We start from the raw sequence: 20,798 nt of genomic DNA, 5'->3' as shown, positions 1-20,798 counted from the left end.
TTTTGCTATCACACACAGCAGCGTAACATTTTGTCCAGGGAAAGTCTTCACTTCTGTCGGTGGTTTAATATCAAACTCAACAGCAGCTAATGAAGTCTTCATAAACAACAAAAACAGTATACTCACAATATAAGTCTCGCACATCTTGTACTTTTCTGTAAAAAACTATGGGACAAGATGAAGAAAGTTTCGAATTGTTTTAGCGAATCACCAGTTTCGTTAAATTGTTGTAGTACCCAAATAATTTCTTCTAACACCTTATTAAAATATCATCATTGAAAAAAAAATTCTTCCACCACTTTTTATAAAATGTCTTCTCTTAAAAGTATGTTCCAAATCCTTGTTAATTTTAACTTGACCGGTGTTAAAAGAAATAAAGTATATAGTATTTTAGTCATGTTGTGTTGTACCTTTATACTACATTTTTTTGTTTTCCTATTTCCGATTCAATTATGTTCCTGGAATGTGGTAATTCACTGATACCACAGAATCTCCATTTATTTTAACTAATATCAGCGAATATATTGATATCCTACCAATATCCTGTATTACTAATATAGTCATCCTTTCCATAAAGGTTTACCACACACACAATTATTTACTATAGTCATAAGAGGAACTGCTGGAATTATTTCTTTTTTTTTAATTGACGCGGTTGAGTAGTTTTTTGTAAGATTAGTATGATTTTCATAGATGCACGGAGAATTCTCCATGCTACATTAGAAAGAAGTGGAGTTGTGGCTTGGTGGCTTGCCTACCAATCCGAGGGTCCTGGGTTCAAGTCCTGTCATATGTCAGGATTTTTTCTAATGACAAATTACAACTCTACTCCCAAAGACGTAATAAGACTTCATTTATATAGAGCATCGTTTGTATGTTTGTCTTGTGAACAGGATTGCCACCTTTTAAGAAGGATAGTGAATGAATTTGGTTATCCTTGGTAATATATATATAAAAAAAAAAGATAATAATAATAATAGGTAATAAATGCATAGCACAGGAACAGAGAAAGGAGTGTTGTGGTGTATTTGTAGGAATAAATATTGGTTTTATGTATGATAACATACAAGGAAGGATGTTGATAAATACGTAATATATATATGTAAAAATGCAGAGCTTAGTAACCGAATAGGAGTGGTTGTGGTTTTTTGATATTAGAAAAACACATAATGCGGTTTTCGTTGTATTACCCATGTTGACCCTGCCTTATCTTTGTAAGCGTGTGAGATTTGAACAAAAAATTGTAACAATTAAAATGATGGAAATTTGTAATAATGATACTTTTCAATGAATTTTAATATAATTTATACAAACTGTAAACAAACATCAAATACATAAGTTTTTAGGAAAAATGTTTACAAATACTAATAATCAGATGAGCTGCTTAATATTTATATACTTCAATTTTAATAATTGATATAAATTATACAATGAATGAAATTACTTATTATAATTATTTTTTATTTATAAGTAAGAAAAATATTTTAATTATATTATTTATTTATTATAAACTGCTTATTGATATAATAATCCATTATATAAAGAAAGTATAATTAAACAATAATTTCAAAATACCACTGAAGATTTGTAAAGTCATTGACAATCATATTCTTTTTCTTCTGATTCTTGTATTACAAAACCTAATACAACTATTATGTAATTTACACTATCTTATCTATATTATTTACCAATTTTAAGACAAACATGGATGATCTAAAATAGATAAATTAAAGTAAAATTAGATCTTTTACTACAATCTTGATTTTGCATAGGTGGTTGTGTTCTAACACAAAGATAATTCAATCATTCTCCAGAAATGTTATTATTCAATAATTTCAATGTAAGGTTCATCACATACAGCCTCTTGTTGCCATGCAAGTTCACCATCAATAGTGGTTATGTATGCTGATGTATCTGGATTGACCCCTATGTCAATTGGTGGAATAGTTTCATAAGCTGTTGCATCTTCATTTTTATCATTTGTGTTTAATGTTTGATAATCTAGTCTGACATGTTCTTCTGGTACTTGGTATCCATCTTCCTGTCTTCCTCTTCTTTCAACTGTCTTTGTTATGTCTTGACTTCTTTTATATTTACCGTAGTAAAGCACAATTGCAACAGCAACGATGATGATAATAGTAACTACTATGGCTGATATGATAAAGTAGGATTTACCACTGTTACTTGTATCATCGAGTAAGCTTAGAGTCATACTTTGTTCCGTCCTCATAGTTGAATCATTAATTGTATACTTGTTGTCAATTGTATTGTCCTGAATGGTTACCTTTGTAGTCATACTTTGTTCCGTCCTCCTCCTAGTTGAATCAAATTCATTAATTGTATACTTGTCAATTATATTGTCTTGAATGATTACCTTTGAGTTGGAGATTACTGAATATGTAGTAATAATTAAACACTCAAATTCTTTTATAGCGTCAAAATTGTTGTCATCATTCTCGTTACGTTCTGGTATAACAATATGTAGAGTAAAGTTATTTTCCTCACCAATAATTGAGAAATGCAAGTTGTCAATAATTGGGACGATGATTTTTCTATCACTTGTTATAATTGTTGAGGTGGATGTATTTCCTTGCTTTTGAAGCCAAAGGACACATTGTCGATTTTTGATGTCGTCGTTTACCACACACGGCAGAGTAACGTTTTTTCCAGTATTTGTCTTTACTTCTGTTGGTGACTCAGCATCGGCAATTGGTACAAGCAACAGAATGAGCAACCTTATATTATATATCTTAAACATCATTTTATATTTACTGTAAAGTCAACAAATTCTTGTCAAAACGATGATTTGTTGAGTTCTTTAAAATATATTTTTTTCCTTAGATATAGCTTTATATTTCCACCGTCAATCTAAGCAACATTAAGCAGTTTGACTTGTAAAGTCATACAATATCCAAAATTAATATTTCTTCAAAATCTTTCTTTAATCATGCAATTAAAACAGCATTGATTAAAGGAAGAGTTCCTTCTACCAGATTTAATAAAGTTAGTTTCTCTTGAAGAATGAGCCAGATCCTTTAACTACACCGCTGTTGAATGATGATCTGTTTTTATTTCATTCTTTTTTGCCCAATTACCAAGTTTATTCCTGGAATAGAGGAACCTGTACACCTGTTTCCTTAGCAACATCATATAACAACATCCTGTATTACTAAATTATTGATGCTATACCAAATATGTACATTTATCAAGACAATTTGTTTTATACATTTGTAAAGTATAAACTTGGATACATGGATTTGGTGGTATGGATTGTAACAATATACACTTTAGGTGTTGTTGAATTCTATGCTTAGTTTCTCAAACAAAGTACCTTCCCGGAAGTTGAGAACTTGTACACCATAATTTGTTAAATGTTGCCCTCTATACTCTATTTATAACAAAGTTTACAAAATACCAATATCCTTTTTTTCTATAAAGACATGCATTATCTTAATAGACAGAGTTGTATTATTGAATCAAGAAAAAATATATTATAGTAATCAAAACAGTTATCAATATACCAGTGATGCATTGTGGGATTACAATCTACTGATTTCTCAAATTGAAAAATGTTTCAAATTAATATTCTTTACTGTAGATTTTATATGGCAAACAATGTGCCTAATTTTCATCTTATCTCCTATTTTTGTGGAATAATAATTAATACTCTAAACAGTGTACTTAATTTCAATCTTATATCATTTTTTCTTTTGGATGAATCCAAAGGGAATAAAACCGTAAAGCTTAATCATGAGTGAGTCTATGAATACTATACAGAGATCTAGATAAAATTCTTTTTCCAATCTAATAATACATTTATATTTTTTCAAGTGACTTTACATTTAGATTCACATAAAATGTATATATTTAAAAATCTAAATCTTACATCTATTAAATAATGGGAAAGCATTATTTATGTAATATCTATGCTCTATATTTTATTAGATTAGCAATTTTATTTCCCTTTTCAAGTAAATTGTTTGTATTAGAAAAATTAATTAAATTTGTTGGAACTATACAACACTATTCTTATATTGTATCTTTTCCTATATTATTATTCTTCTGTCCAATTGTAAGTTTTTAACACTTTATTCGGAACCTTGATATATTTCATTTTCACATTCTTTATAATCTGTCTTCACTTGAGAGTAGGCATCTACTTCATCTTCAGAATCAACCCCTCCCTCATAAATTTCATTTTCACACTCCTTATAAGCTGGCTTGTTCACTTGAGAATAAACATCTACTTCATCTTGTACCCCTTCCTCTTCAGAATCAACCCCTCCCTCATATATCTCATTTTCACAGTCCTTATAATCTGGCTTGTTCACTTTGGAGTATTCATGTACCTTATTATTATCTTCGTTTGGCTCTGAATAGATGTCTATACATTGGTAATCATCACAATTGTCCAATTTTGTTTGTTTATTTTCCACATTTTTATTTATTTCACTTTCATTTTCATAAACTTGGTCACCTACTTCCTGGAAATCCAACTCATCTTCTCTAACATCGTCGTATTTATTTTCAGAATTGAACTTTGACATACCTATCGTGTTTTTACTTCGGTCCGTATTATTGTGTTTTGAATGCTTTCGTTTTAAACAGAATACAATTGTTGTAGTTAGGAGTACACCACATGTTAATAGTGCAATCACAATTATTATTATGGTAGGCCTACTAATAGTACCAACATTATCATCAACATCATCAATTACATTTTGTTTGTTTGGAGCGAGAATCAATGTTTTTGTTTCTTTTCCAATAGTGTTTTCAGCTTCACAAGTAATGTTTATCTCTGAATCATGTTTCTTCGTTATTTCTAATACTTCATTAAAAATTGTGTAAAGACCTGTAATATTAGGCTCCACATTCCAGTGTGTTTCATTAACAGCAGGTCTAGCCTCTGCAGTACAGATGAATTCTAGTGGTGATATTTGTGTGATGTTAATCTCTGGTTTGTAGTTGACAGTGATTGGACCAATAGAGCAGCTTTTTGTTTCATTTGTCCCAATTCTTTGTGATTCACAGATATAAATTGCATTATTATCTTCTTTTGTTACAATTGAAGTGTGGTAAAGAGTTGATAATACTAAATTGGAAGTCAAGATTTGTCCTTTTCCTGATTTTAAATTTGTAATTATGTTATTGGAATCAGAAACAGCAAAACACCCCAATCGTATTGTTTGTCCAGATGTATAATCAGTCTCATTAATTAAACAAATTGGCTTATTAAATGTACATTTCTGAATTGTCACCTTTGAATTAGTAGTAATATATATGTAGCTGGTATATGCTCCTACTACAGAACACTTGAATTGTTTTGTAATAGTGTCATCATCTTCAAAATCAATCTTGTTACTTTCTGGTATAACAATATGTAGAGTAAAGTTATTGCCCTCACCAAGGAGAGAGAATTTCAGGTTGTCAATAGTTGAAGTTTTGAGCTCTCTATCTGTTGTGATGCTTGTTTGTTCACTTCTACTTTGAAACCATTGGACTATATGATATCTTCTAACGTGTTTCAACACACATGGCAGTGTAACATTTTGTCCTGGGAATGTCTTCACTTCTCTTGGTGGTTTAACATCAAACTGAACATCAAACTGAACAGCAAAGGAAATCATTATAAACAAACAAATCAGTAAACTCACGATGTATAATTTGTTATGCATCTTGCAACAATGTGTAACAACAATTGGATTCTAGTTCCTTAATTTACTGTGCTTTTAGAAAAGTTCCTTTTCCAGGTAAACAAAATTAAAAAAAAATCCAACTAAGCAGATTGCATTCATAAAAGATATTTATTTTATCACTCCTTGAAATTGATGTTGGCTCAACAGCCCTTTGAAGTAGAATACTATCAAAGTTTGTGAAATAATCCTTTTTACTTTTTCTAATATTTATGTTATTGTATTGATGTATCCTGTTTATTATCTTTGGTAGCAACACCTACCCTTTGCTTTCTATCACTTTCAGTGAACCTTTCAACCAGGAAATATTTGTATTGTACATATTTTTTATGAAGAAAAAAAAGATGATGATCCAGTATTTAATATATCTTTTCTATATTTTTCTAATGTCCTCTAATTGTATTTAGAACTATAAAACTGATAGACCTAGACCAGTTGGATCTGGAGGCAGGTGTCACTTTTCTGCAGAATTTTCTAAACCAACTTTTTCTAACTGATAGACCATGATCTTGGGTATTCTAAAAAATTAAATTAAAAATTCTTAGTTTGATACAATTGTTTTTTTATTGTACCTAATGAAGATGCTTTTCCAAAATGGTTGATAAGCCATGTTTGTTTTTGTCTTTAATTATACTTTAGTTCAAAATTACAGCATATTTATTTGAGCTTTTTTTCCTTATGGGGCAGATTCTTTAATTGTATTGTGTCTCATTTGAGAGCCGTAAAATTAGATATAAATTGGGGATATTCTGTGTTTTCAATTTAGCACAATACTACAAAGTGGTTGTTGCCTGGAATGATAGCAGGATCAACATGAATATTGTTTATCCCCTTATCCACTTCACCTTCTAATGTTATATAAACTCTTTGGAAATTACCTATTGTAAAATAAGACAGACATATACATGATCTAATATGTCAACCTGGTTAAAGATCATGCTATGAGATAATTAACTTTAAAAGCAATTGAGAGGTACTAATAGATAATGATGAGACAGTTTGTATGTATGATTACATACAAGGAAGGAAGAAGATGATAAATACAAAATGTTAATGACCCTTCGTTGGTTACGAGGTCAATTAGGTGTGTTTCTTTCTGTATTTGTTAGTAGGATTACTCAAAAAGTTATTTCCCGATTTTAAAGGATGGTTTCATAGCTGTATGAGAACATGTGATCCAATTTTCATATGCCTAGGTGGTGGTTTGCGCTCTCTTAGTGCCCTTCTAGTTTCATAATACAGTCTATTTCAAACTTATTGCTTTTGTTTTAAGTTTTAAGAAATAATTTTACAAAGTTATTAAACAAGAACTCCACAGTTATATATTTAAATCAGTTTTAATACAAATTGTAGCATAATAGGAAATTACTAAATATTTTTTTGTTCTCATTTTTTATGACAATTGGAAGCAAAAATGTCAAAGATGGATTGTTCTTACATTTATATAAACTTGTACATAAACACTATAGCTATTATGTTTTGTTATTTTATATAGTACATGGCTAAGTTGGCTAAAAGTTTAAAAACCAGAATTATCTAAAAAAGTTCATAAATTTGTCTCCAAAATTAAAAAAAAAAAATTAATAATAATATAATATCTAGAAAACTATACATTTTAAATTTTGACTTGATTTTTTTTACGCCACGCATACATATAATACATTTGAGTAGTGTAACATTAAATATTAAAGATATTTTATTAAAATGTTTATTTCTATTAACATTCACATTTCTATTTTTTTTGTAAATTGTTTCCCAACAACAAGAGTATTAATGACTTAAACTCTGCTAGTTTCGTCAGGAATGTTAACATAGTTTGTGTCATCGCTGTCATCAACAATTTCAATGTAAGGTTCATTACATGTAGTGTCCTGTGGACATGTCAGTTTAACATCGATGGTGGTCATATATTTCCAAGTACCTGACATGACCCCTGAACTCTCACCTTCTTCAATATCTGGAATAGTTTCATATGCTGATGACTTTTCATTTGTATCAATAGTTTGTAATATTTGATATTCATGTTTGATATGTTCTTCTGGTGCTTTGTAACCTTCTTCCTGTATTCCACTCCCCTCAATATCAACATAGTCCAGCTTTCCATCATCTTTTATGTTCATTGTTTGTAATGTTTGATAATCTCTTCTGACATGTTGTTCTGGTACTTGGTATCCATCTTCTTGTCTTCCTCTTCTCTCGGCAACAACTGTATCATCATAGTCCACCTTTTCATCATCTTTTAATGTTTGATAATCTCTTCTGACATGTTGTTCTGGTACTTGGTATCCATCTTCTTGTCTTCCTCTTCTCTCAGCAACAACGGTAGTGTCATAGTCAGTGGCTTGATTTCTCTTATACTTGCAGTAGCAAAGCACAATAAAAACCGTTCCAACAACACTTGAGAGTATAAAGTAAAATATACCACTGTCAGACTCGGTTTTTATTATTTCTTTCTCCTCTTTGTTGAACAATGAAATGATCAATGACTTGGATTCTTTTCCCAAAATATTTTCTGCTTCACATTTTATTTCAGAACCAAGCATTGGCGGTTCAGTAAATTTCAAAGTTCCATTTGAAATAGTAAAGTGATTATTTGGAACACTGGCCTCCACATTCCAGATTATCTCATTAACAGGTGGTCTAGCCTCTGCAGTACAGATGAATTCCAATGATGATATTTGTGTGATGTTAATCTCTGGTTTGTAATTGACAGTGATTGGACCTTTTGAGCAGTTTCTTGTTTCATTTGTCCCAATCTTTTGAGATTCACAAATATAAATTGCATTATTATCTTCTTTTGCTACATTTTTGTTATGGAAAAGTGCTGATGATTCTATATAAGAAGGCAAAATTTGTCCTTTTCCAGATTTCAAATTTGTAATTATGTTTGAATCAGAATCAGCAAAACAGCCAAAAGTTAACGTTTGTCCCAATGAATAAATAGTCTCATCAAATAAACAAACTGGCCTAATAAATGTAAACTTCTGAATTGTTACCTTTGAAATAGTGTTGAGCACTAGAGTATTAGATGGTGGTCGAAATACAGAACACTGAAATTGTTTTGTAATATCGTCAACATCTCCAAAATCAATAAAGTCTTTTTCTGGTATAACAATATGTAGAGTAAAGTTATTTCCCTCACCAAAGAGAGAGAATTGAAAGTTGTCAATAGTTGAACGATAAAGATCCCTATTTTCTGTTATAATTGTTTGGGTAGTTCCCTGTATTTGAACCCAAATGACCGTGTGTGTGTTGAGAAGATTTTCTAACACACATGGCAATGTAACATTTTGTCCTGGAAATGTCTTGACTTCTGTTAGTGGTGTAACTTCAAACTCAACAAAATCAGCGAACGAAGACTTTATGAACAACAAAATAGGTATCCACACAATGCAAGGGTTTTTGTACATCTTGATAGATTTAAAAAACAACAAATTCCTGTTCATTAATTTTTGAAAAGATTTCTTGCAGATGATGTAGAAATAAGAATGAAGTATTTGATTGTTCTTATATTCCTGTACTTCCAATTATGCACATCCCCAGTTGCATTGCAGTTATATAGTTCATGATAACTTTATATTCTTGTCCAATGCTTGATTTATATTCCCTTGAAGACAACTAGATTTAGTAAAATATCGTCTGCCTGTAATACATTGTTATAATAACCCATGTAGGTTGTTGATCCTGAATACCTATTCAGCAGAATTTATTATGTTTCCTTTTATTCTGTTTTTACAAGATCTTTCTTGTAACATCACATATATTGATATAACAATATCCTGTATTACTTAACTTATTCCTGTTATTCTTATTCCACCACATTCACACCTAGTTTGACATAATAGGAATTATCAGTACACCAGTGATGCATTGTGGCTTCCTAATGCGAGTTATTTTTAAAAGTTTAATTAAAAATGAATAAAAAGTATTGCACACAGAGGACAAAATAATATTCACAATTACCAAATTTAATTTGTTTTTAAAACTATTAAAATTATCATTATAGTGTTGCAAATGTTTTAGTTACGCTATTATACACATATTACAGGTCTTTCAATAGTTATTCAGTTTATTTTTATGGTGTAGAGATGTAAGATTTGATTGTAGGGTGCATTTGACAATATTCACTTAGATTCTATCTTTTTTTCTCAAACATAAAATGCAGTGACTGTGTGGTTGTTAACTATTTCCTTTTATTCTATATTTATACACACATGATTGAGTAAACAAATTGTTACTATCTGTCTTGTTGTTTGCTCAAAGAGGGCGCTCTTCACTGAAATTCATACAAATGCTCAAATTAGTTGTCCACCAAACTGTTAAGTTTGTGAAACTGGTTCTGTAAAATAATGATTTCACAACATTAAATTAATATTGTTCCTGTATTTAATACATTTAAAAGACAAACAATGAGTAATTGATTGGAATGACATTTATTATGATGATTGAAACAACATTCAAATAACATTAAAATAACATTTATTGGAAAACAAACTACATTTTTACATCTTATACAGTATAGTATATTATTTACAGTAGTGTCGATATATGCACATTTGCATCTATTAAAAAAAGACTATGTATTATTTTAGTTTAGTTACTTATTTAAGTAATATTTATACACACTACACAATACTGGATTAGCAAAAGCATTTCGCCCTTTATATAGGACCCTCGTATATCTCATTTTCACACTCCTTATAATTTAGTCTTGTACCCCTTCCTCTTTAGAATCAGCCCCTCCAGTGGCACCCTCATATATCTCATTTTTGAGATAATGATTATTAACATAAATTCTATTATTTGTTGTGTTGTCTACACTCTGATCATGAATATTAACATATGTTTTGTCATCTTTATTATGAATTAATTCATAAGGTTCATCATACACATATTCCTGTTGCCGTGTGAGTCTACCATCAACAGTTGTTATAGTTTCGTAACCTGTTTTCTCCTCATTTTTAAATATCATTTCTATATTTTTAGAATCTTTTCTGATATGTCTTTTATTTCTAAATGTATGATCACAGTCAGTTTTATTAGCTTGATTTCTTTTATATTTACAGTAGCACAGCAAGATTGTTATAATGATAATGATAGTAACAACAATGCTTAGGAGGATAAAGTAAAACCTATTTTTCATGGTTTTTTCTTCCTTTTTTTTGTCGACCAATGAAATAAACCTTGACTCCGATTCTTTTCCCAAAACATTTTCTGCTTCACATGTAATTTCTGAACCAACCTTTGACAGTTTTTTAAATTTCAAAATTCCATTTGAAATAGTAAATTGATCTTCTGGAATACTAGGTTCCACAATCCAAACAGTTTCATTAACAGGTGGTTTAGCCTCTGCAGTACAGTTAAATTCCAGCGGTGATATCTGTGTGATGTTAATCTCTGGTTTATAGTTGACAGTGATTGGACCTTTTGAACAGCTTCTGATTTCATTTGTTCCAATTCTTTGTGATTCACAAATATAAATTGCATTATTATCTTCTTTTGTTACATTTTTAATATGGAAAAATGTTGATGATATTAAATTAGAAGGCAAGATTTGTCCTTTTCCAGATTTCAAATTTGTCAATATGTTTGAATCAGAATCAGCAAAACAGCCAAAACCTAATGTTTGGCCAGATGTGTAAATAGTCCCATTAAATAAACAAATTGGAGTATAAAATGTATATTTCCGAATTGTTACCTTTGAATAAGAACTTTTTAATGTAAATGATGGACTAGTTACAGAACACTGAAATTGTTTTGTAATAATTTCATCATCTTCAAAATCAATCACGTTATTTTCTGGTATAATAATATGTAGAGTAAAGTTATTGTCCTCACCAAGGAGAGAGAATTTCCATTTGTCGATAATGGTTGTATTCAACCCTCTATTCTGTGTAATGACTGTTTCATATCCATCTATGTAAAGCCAACGCACCGTTTGCAATGTTGCATAGTTTTCTATGACACATGGCAGTGTAACATTCTGTCCAGGGTATGCTGTTACTTCTCTTGGTGGAAAAACATGAAACCGTGCAACATCAAATGCTATAATTACAAACCAAAAAATCAATAAGCTCACACGACAAGACATCTTATATTTTGAAGTACCAATTCTGCTCAGAGCTGTATGAAGAATCAATTCGATATTCAGTATATTAATATATTACCAGATATGTTCTTCAAAATATATAAAAAATTCAAAATATCTGCTGTGAAACTTTTTTCCCTTATTTTCAAACTCGGCACTAAACGTAAATTCTTCAACTGTTTTTATTTTTCTTCTCTTGTTGCAAATCCTTTCCTTTAAGCAACAGCTTTTTGTATGTATTACTTCATACATTTGGTCTGTCTGTGCCAGCCTACAAAATATTAATTCTTCCGTGTTGTTAACACTTCCTCAATGTTTGTAAAGAATGTATAATAATATCCTTATTACTTTTCTAGTTTTTACAAATAAAGTGTGCCCAATTATGGTAGTGATATGCCCAAATATGGTAGTGATATGACATCATCATGCCCACATATATATAAAGCTTCCATGTTAGTACATTGTTATATTGTGTGTATGTATTTGTTTTTCCATGTTTGTGAAGGAGGTATAATAATATCCTTATTACTTTTCTTATTCCTGCATTACATAATTACTTTACAATAGTACTGGAACATTTTACAGTGGCTTGTTCTTACCAGTTTTAAACAATAGGAAAGAAAAGCATGATTTAGTTTGAAATAACTAAGTTAAGCTCTGTCCACACTATCAAATTTTATGTGACAAAAATATGTGATGTGCCCATATATGGACATGATGATGTCATATAACTACCATATGTAAGCAAATCACTGCCATATTTGGACACATCACACTTTTTTTTGTCAAACTAGTTTGATAGTGTAGACAGAGCTTTACACTGATCATACCACTAGGTGGCTAAACATACAATAGAAGATCAAACTTTAGCACCAATCAAAAAATATTTATTCAGAAGTTTATTACAATTGTTATTGGAACTAAGTAAAAAATGAATGTTCTTATAGTATATAAGCCTTTTCATGAAATGTTTATAAAATGAACAACAACAAAAAGAATTGTTTTTACATTAATAATTCGATTTATATCAGAAAAATAGTCTAATCTAATAATAGTCTTCTGTTCAATATTATACCTTATTATATTGGACCCTCATATATTTCATTTTCACACTCCTTAAAATCTGGTTTGTTCACTTTGGAGTAAAGATGTACTTTATCTTGTACCCCTTCCTCTTTAGAATCAGCCCTTCCCTCTTTTGAGTCTGTCCCTCCGATGGGACCCTCATATATCTCATTTTCACACTCCTTAAAATCTAGTTTGTTCACTTTGGAGTAAAGATGTACTTTATCTTGTACCCCTTCCTCTTTAGAATCAGCCCTTCCCTCTTTTGAGTCTGTCCCTCCGATGGGACCCTCATATATCTCATTTTCACACTCCTTAAAATCTAGTTTGTTCACTTTGGAGTAAAGATGTACTTTATCTTGTACCCCTTCCTCTTTAGAATCAGCCCTTCCCTCTTTAGAATCAGCCCCTCCGATGGGACCCTCATATATTTCATTTTCACACTCCTTATAATCTTGTTTGTTCACCTTGGTATATACATGTATTGTATTCTTGTCTTCTACGTTTGAGTTGGTATTTAGCTCTGAATAGATGGCAGTTTCTATATATTGGTAATCATCCAATTCCCTTTGTTTAGTTTCTTCAACCTCATTTTCATAGACTTTGTCACCTAATTCATGATAATCAACTTGTGACAACTCTGTGACGTGATAAGCAACATTTCTTGTATCTTTATTTTTAGAGGTAATCTTTAACATACATTTTCGTTTTATGCAAATTATTATAAATGTTGTTATTACAAGTAGAGCACATGATGATAGTACAATCACAATTATCATTACTAAAGTATTATTACTTTTATTTTGATCAATATTAATAGAAATTATCAATGATTTTGTTTCTACTCCAATAATGTTTTCAGCTTCACAGGTAATGTTGATGTCTGTAACATTTGTTTTCATTATTTTTATTATATTGTTCGAAATTGTGTAAAGTCCAGTAACATTAGGCTCCACAGTCCAGCTTGTTTCATTAACAGGTGGTCTAGCCTCTGCAGTACAGTAGAATTCCATTGATGATATTTGTGTGATGGTAATCTCTGGTTTGTAGTTGACAGTGATTGGACCTTTTGAGCAACTTCTGATCTCACTTGTCCCAATTCTTTGTGATTCACAAATGTAAATTGTGTTATCATCGTCTTTAGTTACATTTGAAGTATGGTAAACAGCTAAGGAAATTTTTGTTGAAGGCAATATTTTTCCTCTTTCTGTTTTCAAATTAGTAATAATGTTGTCTTCATCAGAATCAGGAAAACAGGAAAAAGTTAATCTTTGACCAAAAGAATAAACCATATATTTTAGTAAACATTTTGGCACACTAAATGTAAATTTCTGAATTACAACTTTTATTAAATTGGAAGTAAATATTGTATTTATATTCATTGATTCGGAAACAGAAAAAAAAAATTGTTTTGTAGTAGTGTCTTCTTCTTCAAAATCAATCTGATTACTTTGTGGTATAGCAATATGTAGAGTAAAGTTATTGCCCTCACCAAGGAGAGAGAATTTCCAGTTGTCAATAGTTGGAATGTTGAGGTCTCTGTTATTGGTTATTATACCTGTGTTAGATCCTTGCCTATTGTATACCCAAGCAATCCTCTGGAACGTTGAATTTTTTGCTATCACACACGGCAGCGTAACATTTTGTCCAGGGAAAGTCTTCACTTCTGTCGGTGGTTTAATATCAAACTCAACAGCAGCTAATGAAGTCTTCATAAACAACAAAAACAGTATACTCACAATATAAGTCTCGCACATCTTGTACTTTTCTGTAAAAAACTATGGGACAAGATGAAGAAAGTTTCGAATTGTTTTAGCGAATCACCAGTTTCGTTAAATTGTTGTAGTACCCAAATAATTTTTTCTAACACCTAATTAAAATATCATCATTGAAAAAAAACTTTTGATAAAATGTCTTCTCTTAAAAGTATGTTCCAAATCCTTGTTAATTTTGACTTGACCGGTGTTAAAAGAAATAAAGTATTTTAGTCATGTTGTGTTGTACCTTTATACTACATTTTTTTGTTTTCCTATTTCCGATTCAATTATGTTCCTGGAATGTGGTAATTCACTGATACCACAGAATCTCCATTTATGTTAACTAATATCAGCAATATATTGATATCCTACTAATATCCTGTATTACTAATATAGTCATCCTTTCCATAAAGGTTTACCACACACACATTTATTATATAACTATTGACTATAGTCATAAGAGGAACTGCTGGTATTATTTCTTTTTTTTTAATTGACGCGGTTGAGTAGTTTTTTGTAAGATTAGTATGATTTTCATAGATGCACGGAGAATTCTTCGTGGAGTTGTGGCTTGGTGGCTTGCCTACCAATCCGAGGGTCCTGGGTTCAAGTCCTGTCATATGTCAGGATTTTTTCTAATGACAAATTACAACTCTACTCCCAAAGACATAATAAGACTTCGTTTATATAGAGCATCGTTTGTATGTTTGTCTTGTGAACAGGATTGCCACCTTTTAAGAAGGATAGTGAATGAATTTGGTTATCCTTGGTAATATATATGTATAAAAAAAATAATAATAATAGGTAATAAATGCATAGCACAGGAACAGAGAAAGGAGTGTTGTGGTGTATTTGTAGGAATAAATATTGGTTTTATGTATGATAACATACAAGGAAGGATGTTGATAAATACGTAATATATATATGTAAAAATGCAGAGCTTAGTAACCGAATAGGAGTGGTTGTGGTTTTTTGATATTAGAAAAACACATAATGCGGTTGTCGTTGTATTACCCATGTTGACCCTGCCTTATCTTTGTAAGCGTGTGAGATTTGAACAAAAAATTGTAACAATTAAAATGATGGAAATTTGTAATATTGATGCTTTTCAATGAATTTTAATATAATTTATACAAACTGTAAACAAACATTTAAATACATAAGATTTAGGAAAAATGTTTACAAATACTAATAATCAGATGAGCTGCTTATTATTTTTAATATCAATTTTAATAATTGATATAAATTATATGTACAATGAATGAAATTACTCATTATTATTATTAATATTTTTTATTTATGATTAAGACAAATATTTTAATTATATTATTTATTTATTATAAACTGCTTATTGATATAATAATCCATTATATAAAGAAAGTATATTTAAACAATAATTTCAAAATACCACTGAAGATTTGTAAAGTCATTGACAATCATATTCTTTGTCTTGTAATTCTTGTATTACAAAACCTAGTACAACTATTATGTAATTTACACTATCTTAACTATATTATTTACCAATTAAAGACAAACATGAATGATCTAAAATAGATAAATTAAATTAAAATTAGATCTTTTACTACAATCTTGATTTTGCATAGGTGGTTGTGTTCTAACACAAAGATAATTCAATCATTCTCCAGAAATGTTATTATTCAATAATTTCAATGTAAGGTTCATCACATACAGTCTCTTGTTGCCATGCAAGTTCACCATCAATAGTGGTCATGTATGCTGATGTATCTGGATTGACCCCTATGTCAATTGGTGGAATAGTTTCATAAGCTGTTGCATCTTCATTTTTATCATTTGTGTTTAATGTTTGATAATCTTGTCTGACATGTTCTTCTGGTACTTGGTATCCATCTTCCTGTCTTCCTCTTCTTTCAACTGTCTTTGTTATGTCTTGACTTCTTTTATATTTACCGTAGTAAAGCATAATTGCAACAGCAACGATGATGATAATAGTAACTACTATGGCTGATATGATAAAGTAGGATTTACCACTGTTACTTGTATCATCGAGTAAGCTTGTAGTCATACTTTGTTCCGTCCTCATAGTTGAATCATTATTTGTATACTTGTCAATTATATTGTCCTGAATGATTACCTTTGAGTTGGAGATTACTGAATATGTAGTAATAATTAAACACTCAAATTCTTTTATAGCGTCAAAATTGTTGTCATCATTCTCGTTACGTTCTGGTATAACAATATGTAGAGTAAAGTTATTTTCCTCACCAATAATTGAGAAATGCAAGTTGTCAATAATTGGGACGATGATTTTTCTATCACTTGTTATAATTGTTGAGGTGGATGTATTTCCTTGCTTTTGAAGCCAAAGGACACATTGTCGATTTTTGATGTCCTCGTTTACCACACACGGCAGAGTAATGTTTTTTCCAGCATATGTCGTTATTTCTTTTGGTGGCTCAGCATCAGCAATTGGTGCAAGCAACAGAATGAGCAAACTTATATTATATATCTTAAACATCATTTTATATTTACTGTAAAGTCAACAAATTCTTGTCAAAACGATGATTTGTTGAGTTCTTTAAAATATATTTTTTTCCTCAGATATAGCTTTATATTTCCACCGTCAATCTAAGCAACATTAAGCAGTTTGACTTGTAAAGTCATACAATATCCAAAATTAATATTTCTTCAAAATCTTTCTTTAATCATGCAATTAAAACAGCATTGATTAAAGGAAGAGTTCCTTCTACCAGATTTAATAAAGTTAGTTTCTCTTGAAGAATGAGCCAGATCCTTTAACTACACCGCTGTTGAATGATGATCTGTTTTTATTTCATTCTTTTTTGCCCAATTACCAAGTTTATTCCTGGAATAGAGGAACCTGTACACCTGTTTCCTTAGCAACATCATATAACAACATCCTGTATTACTAAATTATTGATGCTATACCAAATATGTACATTTATCAAGACAATTTGTAGTATAAACTTGGATACATGGATTTGGTGGTATGGATTGTAACAATATAAACTTTAGGTGTTGTTGAATTCTATGCTAAGTTTCTCAAACAAAGTACCTTCCCGGAAGTTGAGAACTTGTACACCATAATTTTTTTTTAAATGTTGCCCTCTATACTCTATTTATAACAAAGTTTACAAAATACCAATATCCTTTTTTTCTATAAAGACATGCATTATCTTAATAGACAGAGTTGTATTATTGAATCAAGAAAAAATATATTATAGTAATACCAAAGAGTTATCAATATACCAGTGATGCATTGTTGGATTATAATCTACTGATTTCTCAAATTGAAAAATAATGTTTTAAATTAATACTCTAAACAGTGTACTTAATTTCCATCTTATATCCTTCATATCATTTTTTCTTTTGGATGAATCCAAAGGGAATAAAACCGTAAAGCTTGATCATGACTGAGTCTATGAATACTATAAAGAGATCCAGATGAAATTCTTTTTCCAATCTAATAATACATTTATATTTTTTCAATTGACTTTACATTTAGATTCACATAAAATGTATATATTTTAAAATCTAAATCTTACATCTATTAAATAATGGGAAAGCATTATTTATGTAATATCTATGCTCTATATTTTATTAGATTAGCAATTTTATTTTCCTTTAAATTGTTTGTATTGGAAAAATTAATTAAATTTGTTGGAACTATACAACCCTATTCTTATATTGTATCTTTTCCTATATTATTATTCTTCTGTCCAATTGTAAGTTTTTAACACTTTATTCGGGACCTTGATATATTTCATTTTCACATTCTTTATAATCTGTCTTCACTTGAGAGTAGGCATCTACTTCATCTTCAGAATCAACCCCTCCCTCATAAATTTCATTTTCACACTCCTTATAAGCTGGCTTGTTCACTTGAGAATAAACATCTACTTCATCTTGTACCCCTTCCTCTTCAGAATCAACCCCTCCCTCATATATCTCATTTTCACAGTCCTTATAATCTGGCTTGTTCACTTTGGAGTATTCATGTACCTTATTATTACCTTCGTTTGGCTCTGAATAGATGTCTATACATTGGTAATCGTCACAATTGTCCAATTTTGTTTGTTTATTTTCCACATTTTTATTTATTTCACTTTCATTTTCATAAACTTGGTCACCTACTTCCTGGAAATCCAACTCATCTTCTCTAACATCGTCGTATTTATTTTCAGAATTGAACTTTGACATACCTATCATGTTTTTACTTCGGTCTGTATTATTGTGTTTTGAATGCTTTCGTTTTAAACACAATACAATTGTTGTTGTTGGGAGTACACCACATGTTAACAGTGCAATCACAATGATTATTATGGTAGGCCTACTAATAGTATCAACATTAATATCAAAATCATCAATTACATTTTGTTTGTTTGGAGTGAGAATCAATGTTTTCGTTTCTTTTCCAATATTGTTTTCAGCTTCACAAGTAATGTTTATCTCTGAATCATGTTTCTGCTTTATTTCTAATACTTCATTAAAAATTGTGTAAAGACCTGTAATATTAGGCTCCACAATCCACTGTGTTTCATTAACAGGTGGTCTAGCCTCTGCAGTACAGATGAATTCCAAAGGTGATATTTGTGTGATGTTAATCTCTGGTTTGTAGTTGACAGTGATTGGACCTTTTGAACAACTTCTAATCTCATTTGTTCCAATTCTTTGTGATTCACAAATATAAATTGCATTATTATCTTCTTTTGTTACATTTGTAGTATGTGTAAAAGTTGACGATGTTACTTTTGAGGGCAAAATTTGTCGTTTGTCTGATTTCAAATGTGTTATAATGTCATCCTCATTATCAGAAAGACAGCCAAACTTTAATGTATTTCCAGATGTATACATAATCTCATTAAATAAACAAATTGGCTTGTCAAATGTAAATTTCTGAATTGTCACCTTTGAATTAGTAGTAATATATATGTCGCTGGTATATGCTCCTACTACAGAACACTTGAATTGTTTTGTAATAGTGTCATCATCTTCAAAATCAATCTTGTTACTTTCTGGTATAACAATATGTAGAGTCAAGTTATTGTTCTCACCAAGGAGAGAGAATTGCAAGTTGTCAATAGTTGGAGTTTTGATTTCTCTATTTGTTGTGATGCTTGTTTGTTGACTTCCTCTAATTTGAAACCATTGGGCTATATGATATCTTCTAACGTGTTTCAACACACATGGCAGTGTAACATTTTGTCCTGGGAATGTCTTCACTTCTCTTGGTGGTTTAACATCAAACTGAACAGCAAAGGAAATCATTATAAACAAACAAATCAGTAAACTCACGATGTATAATTTGTTATGCATCTTGCAACAATGTGTAACAACAATTGGATTCTAGTTCCTTAATTTACTATGCTTTTAGAAAAGTTCCTTTTCCAGGTAAACAAAATTCTTAAAATAGTTTCAAATCCAACTAAGCAGATTGCATTCATAAAAGATATTTATTTTATCCTCCTTGAAATTGATGTTGGCTCAACAGCCCTTTGAAGTAGAATACTATCAAAGTTTGTGAAATAATCCTTTTTACTTTTTCTAATATTTATGTTATTGTATTGATGTATCCTGTTTATTATCTTTGGTAGCAACACCTACCCTTTGCTTTCTATCACTTTCAGTGAACCTTTCAACCAGGAAATATTTGTATTGTACATATTTTTTATGAAGAAAAAAAAAGATGATGATCCAGTATTTAATATATCTTTTCTATATTTTTCTAATGTCCTCTAATTGTATTTAGAACTATAAAACTGATAGACCTAGACCAGTTGGATCTGGAGGCAGGTGTCACTTTTCTGCAGAATTTTCTAAACCAACTTTTTCTTACTGATAGACCATGATCTTGGGTATTCTAAAAAATTAAATTAAAAATTCTTAGTTTGATACAATTGTTTTTTTTATTGTACCTAATGAAGATGCTTTTCCAAAATGGTTGATAATAAGCCATGTTTGTTTTTGTCTTTAATTATACTTTAGTTCAAAATTACAGCATATTTATTTGAGCTTTTTTTCCTTATGGGGCAGATTCTTTAATTGTATTGTGTCTCATTTGAGGGCCGTAAAATTAGATATAAATTGGGGATATTCTGTGTTTTCAATTTAGCACAATACTACAAAGTGGTTGTTGCCTGGAATGATAGCAGGATCAACATGAATATTGTTTATCCCCTTATCCACTTCACCTTC

General features: G+C 30.2%; 2 protein-coding genes across 2 annotated transcripts in view; one reads left to right on the top strand and one right to left on the bottom strand.

The window, feature by feature from the left end:
• The window catches only part of LOC144848795 (vacuolar protein sorting-associated protein 26B-like), a 79,693-nt gene that overhangs the window by 26,911 nt on the left and 31,984 nt on the right, over nt 1–20,798 (top strand). The window lies entirely within an intron of this gene.
• The window catches only part of LOC144848300 (uncharacterized), a 45,919-nt gene that overhangs the window by 8,365 nt on the left and 16,756 nt on the right, over nt 1–20,798 (bottom strand). The gene's annotated exons all lie outside the window — the stretch shown is intronic.

This window comes from Antedon bifida, chromosome 7, assembly GCF_963402885.1.
Source record: "Antedon bifida chromosome 7, ecAntBifi1.1, whole genome shotgun sequence".
NCBI lineage: Eukaryota > Metazoa > Echinodermata > Crinoidea > Comatulida > Antedonidae > Antedon > Antedon bifida.
The sequence above is the reverse complement of the archived record's forward strand: the minus strand, read 5'-3'. Positions and strand labels throughout refer to the sequence as shown.